This window comes from Pezoporus wallicus, unplaced genomic scaffold (genome assembly GCF_028554395.1).
Source record: "Pezoporus wallicus isolate ANWC-B61680 ecotype Strahan unplaced genomic scaffold, APGP_CSIRO_Pwel_v1 contig_5787, whole genome shotgun sequence".
Classification (NCBI taxonomy): domain Eukaryota; kingdom Metazoa; phylum Chordata; class Aves; order Psittaciformes; family Psittacidae; genus Pezoporus; species Pezoporus wallicus.
The window spans coordinates 2124665-2140395 of NW_026637253.1; the positions used below are offsets into that span (position 1 = coordinate 2124665).

The 15731-nt window shown below is 42.7% G+C and overlaps 1 protein-coding gene across 8 annotated transcripts in view; it reads left to right on the top strand.

Annotated features, from left to right (window-relative positions):
• Positions 1-15731, top strand: part of JADE3 (jade family PHD finger 3) — a 67713-nt gene that overhangs the window by 14595 nt on the left and 37387 nt on the right. For 3 of the 8 annotated variants that reach the window (XM_057404495.1, XM_057404497.1, XM_057404496.1), the window contains exon 2: positions 5414-5466. The exons of 3 other annotated variants lie outside the window; for them this stretch is intronic. The gene's annotated coding sequence lies outside the window, so the exon portion shown is untranslated. Of the gene's footprint in view, positions 1-5413; positions 5467-8901; positions 9049-12200; positions 12220-15731 lie in introns of those variants that run through there. 2 more of the 8 variants (XM_057404500.1, XM_057404501.1) reach the window with 2 other exon arrangements.

A 15731-nucleotide genomic window follows, 5' to 3' on the forward strand; every position in this document is an offset into this window, starting at 1 on the left:
GATTCTCCTGGAAGGCATGCTAAAGCACATGAAAATCAACAAGGTGCTTGGTGACAGCCAGCATGGCTTCACTAAGGGGAAATCCTGCCTGACCAATTTGGTGGCCTTCTGTGATGGGGCTACAGAACTGATGGACAGGGGTAGAGCAGTCATGTACCTGGACTTGTGCAAAGCATTTGACACTGTCCCACACAACATCCTTGTCTCCAGATTAGAGAGACAATTTGATGGGTGGACCACTCAGTGGATAAAGAACTGGCTGGATGGCTGCACACAAAGAGTTGTGGTCAATGGCTCAATGTCCACCTGGAGACCAGTAACGAGTGGTGTCCCTCAGGGATCGGTGTTGGGACCGGTCTCGTTCAACATCTTTGTCGCTGACATGGACAGTGGGATTGAGTGCGCCCTCAGCAAGTTTGCCAATGACACCAAACTGTGTGGTTCTGTTGATACGCTGGAGGGAAGGAATGCCATCCAGAGGGACCCTGATGTGCTCGTGAGGTGCCGGGCTGATGGCAACCTTAAGAGGTTTAACGATGCCAAGTGCAAGGTCCTACAGCTGGGTCAGAGCAATCCTGGACCCAGCTACAGGTTGGGCAGAGAGGAGATTCAGAGCAGCCCTGTGGAGAAGGACTTTGGGGTGTTGGTCGATGAGAAAATGAACCCTGGAGGGAAGGAATGCCATCCAGAGGGACCTTGACACACTTGTGAGGTGGGCTGATGCCAACCTCATGAGGTTTAACCATGCCAAGTGCAAGGTCCTACACCTGGGTTGGGGCAATCCCAGGCACAGCTACAGGTTGGGCGGAGAAGAGATTCAGAGCAGCCCTATGGAGAAGGACTTGGGGGTGTTGGTCGATGAGAAAATGAACATGAGCCGGCTTCAGTGTGTGCTTGCAGCCCAGAAAGCCAACCGTATCCTGGGCTGCATCAAAAGGAGCGTGACCAGCAGGTCGAAGGAGGTGATCCTGCCCCTCTGCTCTGCTCTCCTGAGACCTCACTTGGAGTATTGTGTGCAGTTCTGGTGTCCTCAACATAAAAAGGACATGGAACTGTTGGAACAAGTCCAGAGGAGGGCCAAGAGGATGATCAGGGGACTGGAGCACCTCCCGTATGAAGATAAGCTGAGAAAGTTGGGCTGCTCAGCCTGGAGAAGAGAAGGCTGTGTGGAGACCTCATAGCAGCCTTCCAGTATCTGAAGGGTATGCTGGGGAGGGACTGTTCATTAGGGACTTGTCCTGTCCCCCATTAGGACAAGGGGTAACGGGTTAAAACAGAGGAAGTTTAGATTGGATATAAGAAAGAAGTTCTTTACTGAAAGGGTGGTGATGCACTGGAATGGGTTTCCCAGGGAAGTTGTGAATGCTCCATCCCTGGTGGTGTTGAAGGCGAGGTTGGACAGAGCCTTGGGTGACATGATTTTGTGTGAGGTGTCCCTGCCCATGGTAGGGGGGTTGGAACTTGATGAACTTAAGGTCCTTTCTAGCCCTAACTATTCTATGGTAGTTGCTAATTAGTTTAAACAGGACAGGTGAATGTGGTGAGATTTAAGTGGTCTTTGCTAGGTCCAGTGTTATTTGCCATTGATGATGGGGGTAAAGGAAAGAAGACTGCTTATTAAATACCCAGATGAAACTGAGTGGAGCTGTATGTCTGTTTGAGAAGATGCTTTGAATGTACAGTTGTTTGACACATGAAGAAGGAGTCTAGGAGGAGGGGTTGAACAGGGCTGAGCAGGGGGCTGAGAAGTAGCTGTGATGGGAGGGTCTGGCTCTACACTGGCAGACTGGGAGCGATGGGCCCAATAGCAGTGATTGTTTATGGCCAGGACATGAGGCAGCAGTTGTGTTGCAAAAGCAGCCACACTGGAGTTCACTCACAGTATTATTATATGTGACTCACAAGACGGTAAATAATGGTTTTCTGTAACAAGGAAAAAATGTTTTACGTCTAGGGAAGGGTTCAGCTGGAAGACTTCACCCAGATTTGGGCATCACAACCTTGCAGTGGTTTTGTGCACCAGCACGAGAAAGGTGGTGGAGAGCAGCAACTAGAAGGATCAGAAATATTGAAAACGTGGCCTATGAGCAGAGGGTGAAAAATGGAGTTTTATTTAGTCTGGAGAAAAGACTAAGGCGTACTAATTGTTCAAGCATGAAGTTAACTGTGTAAAGAGGAAAGGGGTAATCTCTTCCAGGGTCCAGTGCAAAGAGAGACTTGGTAAAGGGCTTGAGCTCTGTCAGGGGAGATGTGTGCTATAAGTGCTGGAATGTGCTTTCTAGCAGTGGAAGGGGCACACCTGGAGAGGATGTGGAGCCTCTGCTATGCAGTCTGAGCTCTTGGTCCCATCTTGGTGCGCTTTTCCAGCACCCAGGCCGATCTTTTCTCCTGAGTCCCTCTCTTATTGAAAATGGCAGTGAAGCGTGCAGGATGGTTAAGGAGAGAAGCATGAAGCGCTGTTCCAACCAGCACGGTTCTTGTTTTGGAGGCTTGGCTGTTGGCAAGTACTATGGTAAATTACAGAGGGAATGATAGTATAACAGTAGTGATAACTGCAAAAATAGGTCTTTGTTCCAAATGGCTTTCTGTTGTTAAAAGTTGTGTTTTAAGAAATAAATCTTCCTGATGCTTTTTTTCCCCTGGTGATGCTTAGTTTCCAGGCAGTATGAAAAGCTACTGTGCATTTCCAGGGTCTTTTTTTTTTTTTTTTGTCTTTTTTTCCTTTTTTTTTTTTCTGTGTCTGCATTGTCCTTTAGTTTCCTTAAATATTTTTTTTTCTCTTTTCTGTTTCTCCGCACTACAGTTTCTGGTGCTGCCTTCATGCTTTTTCAAATGCACACCAGGAGTAGAAATTTGGGGTCTGTTGACACAGTACGTGCAGAGAGGAGGGCGAGTGTCTCCAGCGTGATCCTTACCCTGCTCCTGAACTTGCTCTTGATGGAGAGATTTGGGGGGTTAGCACCCTTCTAGGCTGTGGAGCACTCTTCTGTTTGTTCTTTTCACCTGCTAGGGAAGAGTTCCCTGCTCGTTAACTTGAGGTGATTTAATTTAGTGTTTCAGAATCAATATGTTAAGACTGGCTTTCAAAAAAAAATAAAAGGAGAAAAGGGGGGAATGGTAATTTGTGATGTCAGCTCTATCTTTCATGTTATCTTGTGTATTTATATATGGTTGTGAAATAAATCAAGTTGGGACTGAAGATTGGGACTGTAGTGTAAGGGTTAGAGAAAGAAAAGATTTTTAGTTGAACCTTTTGGTATTTCAGAGTTCATCTTGGCATTTAACTGAGCAAACAAATGTGTTTTTAATGAGGAGTTCAAAAATATAATAGTTTTGTGGTTCAGCGGGGAGGCAAAAGCTGTGGTTTTGTTCACACTTAAAAGTTGTAGGCTGTGTTGCATTTTAATGATGTCATTTGGGCTGCCACGACCAGGACTTCGCTTGTGTTTCTATGGAAAACTTACATTAAAGGGCTTCAGTTGGGACTCTAAAAAATTAGGCCTTAATGAAACGTCTCATAAGAAGAATTTGTTCGAAGTCATGCTTGAAAATTTGATCCAGCCACTCACTCATTCTTTACTTTGTATCTTCCTTTGCTCTCCCTTCCCCAGTGCGTTTTGTGGGTGAGGTTCTCGGCATTTCTTAGCCAGAGGGTAGAAGCAGCATTAGTACCAGTGTTTTGTGGCAGAGCAGCAGTGGGCTTTTAGCACAAGTCCCTCTCGTCACCACCTCTCACTGTGTTGTGTGTCAGCTCAGCAAACCATGTTTCTGCTGCACACGAGCTGAGTCCCTCTGGATAGAGACTGGAGGCACCCATCGATGCCAAGTGCATTTTGTCTCCTGCTCATGGACCCTGTGATCGCTTCAGGCCATGCATGTGGTGGTGGCAGCAGTGGTGTATATCTGCTTATCTCCAGTTAAAAACTCGACCCACATAGTGTGATTCATGTTTTGGCAACCTTGGCTGTGGTACTGCTTTGATCTACAGATCTTCTAGCATTGCTCAAAATTAATTGCTTAATGTGGTTATAGCCAGAGACTGTATAAAGGAGATGGAAAGAGGAAACTGGGTTGATACAAAAAAAATGCTCAAAGATAAAAAACCTAAAGACAAAAAACTCAAAGACAACTTTGCCAAAACCTTACAATTTTCTAAGGTCAGCATACAGGAGCTATAATATACTGTGTGTTCCCCTACCCCCGCAATTGGAAGGAAACATTTTCCTTTGATGCCACAGCCAAAGTTGAGCAACAATAGTTGTACTAAGTAATAGAATCTGTGCCACTCCTCAGTGGATGGGTGGTGGTATCCTCTTCTTGTGCTGCAGATGGGTGGAGAAGCAGAAACGTTACAGCATGGTGCTGACGCTTGGGCCAGAAACTGCCTTATTTCAGTTAGAAAGACATTGCCATCCCCTCCTCCCCCTTTTATTCTTCTTCTGGCAGGGTTTGCAGTTATCAGTTCCTTGGTTTTTACTTGAATTTCTGCTTTCTAATACTTTGTTCCCCAGCTTGTAGCAGTCCTGTTTTTGTTAGCTTTTTATTCTAAGGCATGGGGTGGACTGCCTGCCAGGACAGACACTGGTCTAACTGCTGACATCTCTGAGGAGTGCTGCAACTAAGCTGTTGGGTGTAACGACTTTAATGCTTTTGCCATGTCCATTACAATAGGACACAAACCATACATGTGCATAATGCTGCAGGAGGTGAATGCGGGCAGTTGGTGGAGAGAAAAATTCCTTCTATTCCCATATTTGCTGTTGCTCAAGGCTGAGAACTAGATTAAAAAGGGCGAGTAAGCGGAATCCCTGCCAGGGAAGCTGAACTATCCAGGATTGTCAAGGAGAGGTTTGAAGGAATGTCTTGAGGAATTAAAGCAGGAGCCATAGGGAGCTTTCCCTCTATACTTGTCCTCCCCCTCCCTCCCCCCCATGAATTTATAAGCATGCTCAGTTCATAGAAGGCCCTCTAGAAGGAAGAAACCATTGGTGTATTTGGAGAAAGCAGCTCCTTAAGTCAGCTGAATAAGCGTGCAGCATCTACTTGAACTTTTTTTGTTATTCCCCAAACAAGATAGAGAAAATGCTAATTAAAGTTCTGTTTTGTTGGTATTGGTAAAGTTGCTTCCCATTTGTGTTAAGAGGAAGGCAAAACCAACTTTAAGATTATTGTTATGAATTTACTTTTAGTTGTAGTATGTGTATATATAGCTGATGTATTTCATTTTTTCATATATTAAGTTAGAATGATGGGATTTAAGGCTTTAGATTATGGATATATCATTTGCTTGAGAAAATTGCAGTAAAAATATAATACACCCTTCACTTACTTGCCAAAAATTAAGCTGTAGCTCAGACATGAAATGCCTGATGTCACTCCTGCTACGTAAGTAGCACTCCTTTCATTTTTTCAGGAGCTTGTGATGTCATAAGCTGAAGCGAAAACATCTACCTCATGACCTGGCATGTAAGTGAAGGAGGAACTGATACTTAAAGAACCCTAAATATGTGCGTGTTGGTGTTTACAATGTGTAAATTGAACCTGTATACCTTCAACATTCAGATATTGCCCTTTAAATGAAAGCTTTGTGGATTTTAAAGGAGTATAAAGTCCTTTTAAAGGAGAGGAAGTCATAAAAGAAGCTGTTAACAATGAGGTTCCAGCCTGCAGAGCTCCTTGTAATAATTTCAGTTAAAATCTATCTTTACGTATCCTGTAATGCTTGGAAGGCTAGTAGGCATAGACAGAGTAATTTTATCTTACCACAATATTTACATGTGCTGCTTCTAGTCCTTTTCATTCTGTGCTGCTTCTCTGGATATAAATTTTGATAGTTGTGATGAATACGTCCTGTACCCAGTGATACCCTTTCTAAAATTAAAAACCGCTTGTGCACAAGGTTTAGGTGCTTTTATGTGCTCAGATGCTTCACAGTAAACTTCCTGCAGCTTTGTGACACTTCTATATTCTTTTTTTTTTTCCCCTTAAGTAAGCAAAAATATTTCAATCCTCTGCAGAGGCATTTTCAGAGCCTTTTTTGTCTGCCCGCTTTCTGCTTTTCTTTTGTGTGGCTTAAAGGATTAAAGTGCAGTCATGGCTTTGAGGGGCTGATGTCAGCAGTGAGCTGGGTATTCCTAATTAGTGCTAACACCTGTACCTCATTATGAAGCCTTGTTCAAGCTGTCCAAGTGAACCAAGGTAGCCGGTCTCTGTTGCACGTCTCTAATGTGATTATAAAACCCTCTCCTGATGCAAGTTTTATTACTTATTCAACTTTGGGATTGATGTGGAAAGTGAAGCTAAGCTGAGCCATTTGGCTGGCTACCAAAGATCATAAGGAATGGCAAAGAGAAGAGATGCAGTCATCTCAGTTTCAAGACTTGTAGTTCAAAGCTTGCTTCTGCTTTGACTGTTAAAAAAGAAAGGGGGGGGGAGTGTTTTTTTCTAATTTTCAGTGTCAGATACTCTGAATTTAGAAACCAGATCTACAGACTCCAGCTGAGCTCTGAACATCTCAGTGCAGTTGCTATTGTGCATAACCGATTGATTTTCTGCAAATAGAGCTTTGGCCTTGACTACTCTTGCACCATCACTTTGTCTTTTAGGGGTCAGTGTTTAGAGATTCCTTTCTATACAAAACCAGCATCGGCCTCTCCTCCCACCTAATTCTGTGCTGTTAGCAGGGCTGTAATACAATGTGTTGTGCCATTGCAGTTGGAAAGTATGACCTCAGACAGATTTGACTAATAAAATTAAAGGCTTAGGTGAAACGGGTCACTGTCATGTTTGGGCTTTGCAGGCAAAATTTTAAGCATGGTTACTTTTTTTTAGGTAGTTTCAGTAGATTTTTAAGGGTTTAGCTTATAGAATTCAGGCACACAGTGCTGGCTGCAGGTTCTGGGTTATTTCCCTGTGAGGGAGGAGAGAGGGTAAGTTGAGATGTGTGTCTTGGAAAGGTTTTGGGTAATAAACCTGTAAGAATTCACATGAGAACGTTGTGCTAGTTATTCTGATTTGGAAAAATGAAAGAAAATGGCAGTTTAGTGAAGTCTTAAACTTCAAACATGGAGTTGAAAGTCTAGTTATTAAAGGGGTTGAAGCCTTGCAGAGTAGAAGAGAACCCAAAAGAAAAGCCTGAATGGATAGTGCCCTAAGGTGCGTGTAGGCTGTATTTGCACAGAGTGTTTATTAATTTCTCTTTAAGAAAAGAAAAAAAAGGCAGCAACTCCAACACACTGAGAGTGAGCTAATCTTATATTTAATCATTATGACCAAAATAGCTCTCTACAGTGAACAGCGATTAACAAATTCTTCAGGGAAACAGCATGTCGACTGTCAGAACCCCTGGTGGTTGTGCTCATCATAATCAATATCTTGTCTGATAAACACACTCATTTCAGTATTTACCATGTTCCTATGGACCATCTATCTGACCTGTAGTCCAGAGAGGTCAGGTTGGGAACTGGTAGATTAAGAAAATAAAATCCACTGCACAGAGGTGAATTGTTATGAGCAAGTCTGGTTTCGGATGAGCTCCTTTACTGAATTAGGCCAATTACTGTCTCTGATAATGGTCAATAGAAGACACCTAGGGAAAGAAAGCATTAAAAAGCTCATATAGACTCTGTTTCTTGTAAAATTTTGACTTTGGGATTTCCAGCAGATTGACATGACATATTGTGTTTAATAGCCCTTGTCCTCCATTTGCCTAATTCTCTTCAATCTGTTTATTTTTAAACCTCTGCAACATCCCATAGCATTGAGTTTCTCCAAGTAATTTTGTACTAAGTGACTTTTTTCTTTTAACGACTCTAGTTCAAAGTTTGTTCCATAACTGTGTATCCCTTGTCTTCTGCACCATGAGCAGCAGTGAGCGTCTCCATCCTGTTTGCTGTTTCTTAACCACTTATGGCAGCTCTCTCCTATTCTGCATCTTCCTTTCTCAGCTGGGAAGTCTCAGTTCGTTTAATCTTGTGCCCTAAGGCCATTGCATGCTTCTCTTGCAGCTGTAGTTGGAGGTTCATGTTCTGCAAATACTTTTTCTTCAGTGGTGCCCCTCCAGAAGGTACTTCCTTGCCCTTAGCCCAAATGAGTTACCTACTACTGTTGCTCGTCCATAAAGCTTTCTCTTATGTGGCTCAGCAGGTGCAGCAAATGAAATCAGACGGGCTTGTATTGATGTTTGTTGCTGCTGGTCTTGCACCTCACTTGTATAGGTGCAGAGCTCTCTGTGCTGTTAGTTTCTGCTACAGCTCACCTTGGAATACCCAAGGACCTGGTTTTTAAAGGCATTTTATGAATGTGTTTGTTTTCACCACCTTAAGGCCTTTCAGAAGCATCCCATAGGCACTGTGGCATGGCTGTGCATGTTAACTGGGAGCCATAGTTGGTGTTGAGGTAGGCAGCTCAGTGTCCCTGGCAGGGGTGTCCGAAGGAGCAGATGGACCATGCCTGGGCTGCTCCTGGGTCACAGCTTCAGTGTGAACAACTGGTCACTGTTGCAGAGCTGAGGAAGTGGATGAGTAGTCTCAGGTGGCTTTATTCTGCCCAAACACAGGTTAAGACATGTCTTCTCTCAGTTGCAGACCCTTGATAACAAATACAGCTGCAGCCTGCCCTGTGCCCTGCAGCTGCACAGGGTAAGAGCCTGCAGAGAGGGGGACTTCTTTACAGGTTCATAAAACTTCACTGACCAACTGGAGTTGCATATACAAAACGTATTGAATGTGCAGGTTTTGCATTGTGTTGTGGAGTTTTGAGAGTGACTCTGCTGTAAAGGTGGTTTTGTTTTGTTCAATTTTATAGTTGCGCTTTTAATTGTAACCTCTCCCTCTTTCTCAGCAGAGACTTTATTACTGCTCTTGATAGCATGTGATTCAGTTGCAGCATGTTGTGGGTTCTTACCTATGAATAAAGATGTGGTGAAACACCTCCCTGCCTTCATGGTTTGTAGGCATTTTCATTCTTTCCAGTACAGAGGTGGAGAGTGGATGAAGTGACCTGCTTTGGAGTCAGATTCATTATCTCACACCCCTGCAGCTTTGGAAGGTCAGTTGTGATAGTTCCTTGTCCTCATAGGATGGAAAGGATAGTATTTTTCTGTACTTTCTCACTCCACCTATTCAAGTACAGCTGCTGTTTGTGATCCACCCTATGGGTTGGCACCTTTTTTCCTGTGCCAAAAAAAGCCACCTCCATCCACTTGCTTGGCTTTAGCACAGCTCAAGTAAGGACATGCTTTCCACAAAAGGGTGGGGGTCTAGTGTTACTCATTTTAATCGTGTTTATTTAGTCAAGAATGGGGGGGGGAAGGAGGGAGGAATTTGGGGTAGTGTTAATGGTCAGTGTGGCCCCTCATCAAAAAACCAGGAAAGTGCTTCAGCTTGGCTCTTTGGTAGGAAACTGAACTTTATGTGGTCTTTGAGAAAGCAGTCAAGTGATGCATCCTAAACAAGATGTGGCAATTTAGAAACCTTGGGCAAATACAATCATTCTTTAGTTCCCCTTTCCAGGGTGGTGTCAGCCCCAGTGAGTAAGTTTGCTGTCTATTTTGTCACTGCTGCATTTTGCGTTACAATGGGGGGGGGGGGGAAGAGTAATTTTTCTTTTTGCCTCTGCTCTGTACATAAAAATGGACAAACATTATTTGGTCACAGTATCATTTTCATAATGTCTTCTCCCACCTCAGTTGGGTGATTTAGAGAAACCTGGAATCTTACTTACTTTTTTATAAAGCTGTTTTAAATCTGTTGGCCTAAGAGTCCTGAACATCATTGGTGTGTTGTAGTATTATAGATTGTAGCACATAACATGAAATTAATTGACCTTCCATTAAAATTAATTTAAATTCATTACTTATTAAGGCGTTTTTTTGTCTCTTTAGAAAGTTTTTCAAACTAAAAAAGTGCTTTAACAAGTCTAGTAAATCTTTGTTCATGTTGTGATGTTTTGACACAGAGAATTAAATACTGCAGTTGCATATGTGTTGTGTGAAATGTGAGAAAATGTAGTAGGATGTTAGTATTCAACTAGTGATTTGGAATATTCCAAGTATTATTTTGAGTTCTGGCTGTGACAGTACTTCCCCTTTAAATGTTCCTGCCCAGTGATCCCCTTGGTGCCCTTTTTCTTACTTGAAGAAAACTTCAGCATCCAGATTGTTTATTTTAAGCTTGTGAATGAAAACCATTTCTTGTCCGATGAGGAAACAAGTCATCAACTTCATGTTTCCTATAGGAAAATATTTGTGTTCTTACTTTCTGTTATCCTTTGAGTAGAATATAAAGATGCAGCTTGCTGTTTTTTGTAATCCTTCAGGCTTTGTTAGTGATATAAAACTTTGCAGCGAAGTTGTTAGCCTCTTCAAAGTATTATAACCAATAAATAAATGAGTCAAAAGAGGTAACATATTTAATGCATTCTACTGCTGTTGATTCTTTTATTGTTTGAGACTTAGGAGAAAACAGAGAGAATGGTGAAAGCTACTTACTTTATTTGCAAGTACCAAAAAAATAACCAATTATTTGAAGCAAATGTCTTTTGGGAAATGAGAACTTCTGCCTGTGCTATTAATAGAAAATTTGTTTTTTGGAATCCCAGTAATGCATCCATTTCTAGATCTTTCCTTCTCTGATAATATTTCCTGCGTGTATTCCTAGCTGTGATGCTAGTTTCTTACCTGTGTTTTGTCAGGAAAGCATGCATTAATACAGCTGGAGAGCAGAGAAAACAGATACAAGTGGAAAACTGCTTGCAGCATCAGGCAGATAAAGCAAAGTGGCATCTTCACTTGAACTAGTGTAATACTTGTTATTGCCTAATTTTCAATTAACCAGTGACTCTTTTGTTAGTTTCTTTCATTCTCCCCTCCGGCTGTGGAGCAATTTCATCACAGTACAACAGCAGGACAATACTTGGTGACTGAGTGCATCACAGGGATTTTTATCCTGTTTGTCTCCACGTGTGCATTAGCAGGAAGGGCAGCGAGCGGTGAGGCTGTGGGATAAGCACTTGGGAGACCTGTATGCAGCTGCCTGCTTTGCCAGAGGCTCCCTGCATGATGTATGGCTGCTCTGTGCTGCAGCTCTGAAATGTCAGAGCTTTCAGTGCTTGCTTAACATGAGCCTATCGTGAGGGTGGATATGGTAAAGACTGCAAAACACTTAGAGCCAAGGTAATGTGAATCATACCAGGTCTTAAAATAGAAAGCCCAGCTAACTGCTCTCTGAGGCTTTTCTGCTCAGTGATACTGGAGAGGCGTGTGCATGCTGCTCCTGTTTCTCGCCAGCGCTTGACGTGCCCATGACTGCAATCTCCTTGCAGATACAGTGCATGAGGCTGCCTTTGGGTGTTGAATCCCCTCGGGGAGCCCCTGGGCAGCCATCTGCTTGTTTACCTGGCTTAGCACTGGGTGCAGTAACCTGCACCAGTCAAAAACTGACTCGTACTGGTCAGTTTTTAGTAGCAGGATGTCCACACCAGTCTTACAGCAAAGACCTTAGCCTCATCTTTGTTTAGTAAGTACATATGGGCTTGTGGGGTTTTCTTTTTTCTTTTGCCCCTTTATTATTAGATGCTGCCTCAGTGTTAATGTCAGGTATGAGTTTTCTTCTGAGGGAGCCCTGTAAAACAGGCAACAAACCATTAGTAACTGCATCTTCCCTGCTGAGGGCTCTTGGGAGCAGATTAAGTCCTCCACGTGTGTGTACCTGAGATCGGCACTTTCTGCGGCATATGGTGCATGCGTGTAGTTAAAGGTCTGTATGTGAGCCAGCCCCTGCCTCCTGGGGGATTCCTTCAGGGATGAATTAGCTGCCCTGGAGTTTCCAGCAGCCTGACAAGAGGTGGCTTGTTTGTGTGAGGCTGGCCTGAGGAAGCAGGAACTGTGATGGCTTCCCTCTGGCAGCATGGCGCTCCTCCCTCCCCTGTGGGCCTGCCCTGCCTGCCTGCCTGCCACTTGGGCCTCAGGCACTGACCTGCTGTGTGGCAGCCGTGGTAATGCCTGCTGGGAACTTGTTCCTTGTTTCTTTGCATTGAGAACTTTGTCACTCCATTGGCCATGAGGTGGGCCCAGCTGGGTCAGGCAGAAAGAGAAGACACCATCAGGGTGTTGGTGTCCTGCTGAGGACGGTGGTTCCCTTTTCCTGAGGGCTGTGCCCTCATTTTAGCCTTTTTCCTGAGTGGAAGCAATGCTGGGAGGTGTTTGAGGAGCTGGGAGAGGTGGGTGAGGAGTGTTCACTGGGCTGCAGCCGGGCAGATGCATCTCTGGTGTTGTGATCATAGCAATGCCAGGCAGTGCCCGGCTGGTTGCTGTGTCAGGGGAGGAAGTGCCGCCTTCTGATTGTTTTTTATTTTATTTTAGAAGCAGGCTTTCGTTCAAACTCAGTACGGTATTTTGAGGGAAATAATTTTGTGTGTCTTAATCTCTACTGCTCTTTTAGGAAAACGGTAGCTCTGTTAATAAACAGCTGGTATGAAAACAGCCTTGCGTTCAGGAGCAGAAAGTAATTATGAGGACTGAAGCAGAGAGGAGCAGCACCACGTATGCATTGGTGTATTTGCTCGCATTAATGGCAGTCTGATGTTCTTTATTTTTTAAATTGATTTTGCTCAGGTGGTACCGTCTTTAGGATGCAGTGTTTAATGTGAAGAAATACTTCCATGTCAGCCTGGCCCACCTGGCTGCTCTGTGCACAGGCCAACACATGCAGCTTGCTTCAAAGCCAAAAATAAAGCTGCTCAGTCACTGCCGGGTGTCAGGGAAGCACAGGGAGGAGAGTGTCGTTTAATCTTTCAGGCCTCTTGGAGAGTTGCTGTCGAGGTGGTGCTGTGTGTGTTGCTGGTGACTTGGTCTTCTGAATGACTTTGATTTTGAATGACTTCTGAATGACTTCGATTTTACCCAGCTTCTTGGTGTGAGGTGATTTAGCTGAAGGCCTCTGCTGGAAATCTGTCCCCACCTGCCCTCACGGTGGGTCTTCATGTGGATGTGGCACTGGGAATTAAAAGCTGCTCTTCTGTTTTCAAGGTAGGAAAGGCAGTTGTATTCCGGCTGTGCTGTATTTTATTGTATCATCAAAGCATGTTATAAATGTGAAATAGCATCACTTACCCTCTTTTTATACTCACAAAGCAAAATGAAGGCCATTAAGTGCTTTGCAGTAGACCAAATGATGAATCTTCTTTGTAGAAGGGCACGTGAAATGATGCCAGGGTTCCCTTTTGGCCCATAATCCACCAATGAATGGGAAGGGGGCTGGGGGGGGAATTATACTTGGGATTTCTTCATCATGATTTTATGATCTATCAGCTGACTTCAGAATTTTAACTATTTCAGGTGATAAATTGTGCTGTTAGATGATACTTTGGGTTCTTCTTTCTAGGTTTTAAACACACAGTATCCTTGTGGCAGGTGCTAAATGGCCTTATGTAAAAAGGTAATGTACAAGGAAAAGAGAGCTGGAGACTAGGTAGTTGCTATTGTGCTTCATACGGACCTATGTTGTTATCCAGATTCCTGTAACGTGTACTTCCTTGCCTACTAATGTTATTTCTTTAATTAATGACAAAGGAATTGACTGTCACTGGTAGTGCTGTTTCTAAAAACAGGCTCATTCCTCCTTTGATTATTATGTTAACCAAGGCTTAGTTTGAAATAGTAGCAAGAAAAGGTTTATTTTGTGGTAGGCCAAGTATAGTCTTCAGAGAATAAATCAAGCTTTCATTTTGGGGGTGAGAGGAGAGTAGGATAGATGTGGTCACTTTATTAGGGTTCTTCAGTAGGGGGATATTACTAATCTTAAAATGTTCATTCTCTGCAGAATGAAATAAATTTTTTTTTTTTTTGCTGAACTTTTCCTGTGAATTGTTTAAGCTTTCAGACCTTTTTGTTGTGGCACATACTGCCAACCGAAGTCCGAGTAGGTGTTTTTTCCAGTTTATAAAGCCTTTTTGTGAGATTGGATAGGATATTAAAAAATAATAGTAATAAACCCAAACATGACTGATCTCTCTTCCTCTAGTTATTTGAAAGGTTGTATTAACTCTACTCATATTTCATAATTTCCCTGGCAGTTGACTATGAAATTTGACCTATTTAAATGGTCTTACTGTACTACATTTCCTGGAGACCTTTCAAGATAATTTGCTTCCTAATCTAAATTTAACAGTTACATAAACCACATTTTGGAGACTTGGAAATTTCTGCCTACTGCCTCTGCCTTTTTTTGTATTTTTTTTTTAATTTCTTTTTTAATGTAGACAAGCCATATTGGAAAACTGTAAGTACAGATTTTTTTAATCTGAGATTTGCGCGTAGCTTGTCAGTTGGTTTGCATACATAGATGCTGTTTTTCTTTTTAATAAGATAATGAAAGTAGGTTATTTCTTTGTCACACTTGAAAGTTTCCGTAGTGCAGCGGCCAATTCCATTTTTTTGTCAGTCTATTTTAAAGCATGAAGAAATAAAATCTCACAGGTCTAGGTTATATTTGCCTTACAGCTCCTTGAATTTCTTTGTTGCCTTTTCCTTCTGTATAGGTGTTAACAGGTACTGAGTAGCGTATGGATATATTTAACCTTTCTCTGCAACAAACTGAAGCCAGGAAGAAATGACTGCTACTCCTTGGAGATACTGTTTTGTTCTGAAATCTGGGTTAGATTTAAGGATTCATTTTGTACGTTTGTCACTAGTGTCTTGCCTAATATGCTGGTGAATTCAGACTCTGTGAGATACCTCATCCTTCTTTGTGCTAACTCTTGTTACATTCTTCAGCATATAGTGCATCAGTATCAGAACAAGAGGATAAACTTAATGGCTTATTTGGTAAATTTAGTTGTTTACTCTGACACAAACTAAAAAGGGAAAATGTGTGTTGCTATTGTTTTCGCAGGTATTTGAGTTTTTATTTTGAATAAGGCTCTGAAATTTTGTTAACTGCTGTTTACATATGCTGCTTGACTGATTTTTTTTGAGTAATTCATGCTAACTAGCCCTTCAGAAAGGGGAAGTGCCATAAGTCAGTGCAGCTCAAGTTTTCCCTAGGGAGAGGAGATTGGTGGTAGAGGCAAGTGTTCTTGTTAGCTTCAGCTAACTGTAAATAAGCAAAAAGGAGCAAACATTATTTAGAAATCATTAATTACAAAACATCTCCCCTAGATTTTTGGCACAGAGCGTTTCATTTTTGTCAGATTCTTGCATGTGCTGGCTGATATGTTGATTACTGTTAAATCGGGATCCATGTTCTGTTTCAGCCAGGTGAGTGCAAGGCAATTTTTTCCTAAAGTGCAGTGATATGTTGGATCCAGCATCGATTTTGGCTCCAGGGCAGAATTCCCAATATGGGCATCAGCCTTCCGGAAGCCAGGGAGATGCTGGCAGCATAATGTTGCTGCTTGTGGCTCAGGAGAGTGTGTTTCCTGGGGTTATTTTTAGTTGAACACCTGAACAGTTCAGGGCATTTTGACTTGCTTTTGAGGGTTTAGGTGACAACAGGGAATGAGGCCGATTTTTCTTCTTTAAGTTGTGGGTTTTATCTTTAGTAGTTGTGAGCACATCAGGGATATGGCCATGGCTTGACAAGTCACAAATGGGACAGGTGTGGAATATGGTTGAAGTTTAGGAACTGCTCTGGTAATTGATATTGAAAATGTTCCACTGCGGTAATTGCCTGGAGGATTGAGTATCTTTTTGCTTGTGACATGGTGATTTTGTAATGTCGCTTCTGTATTTT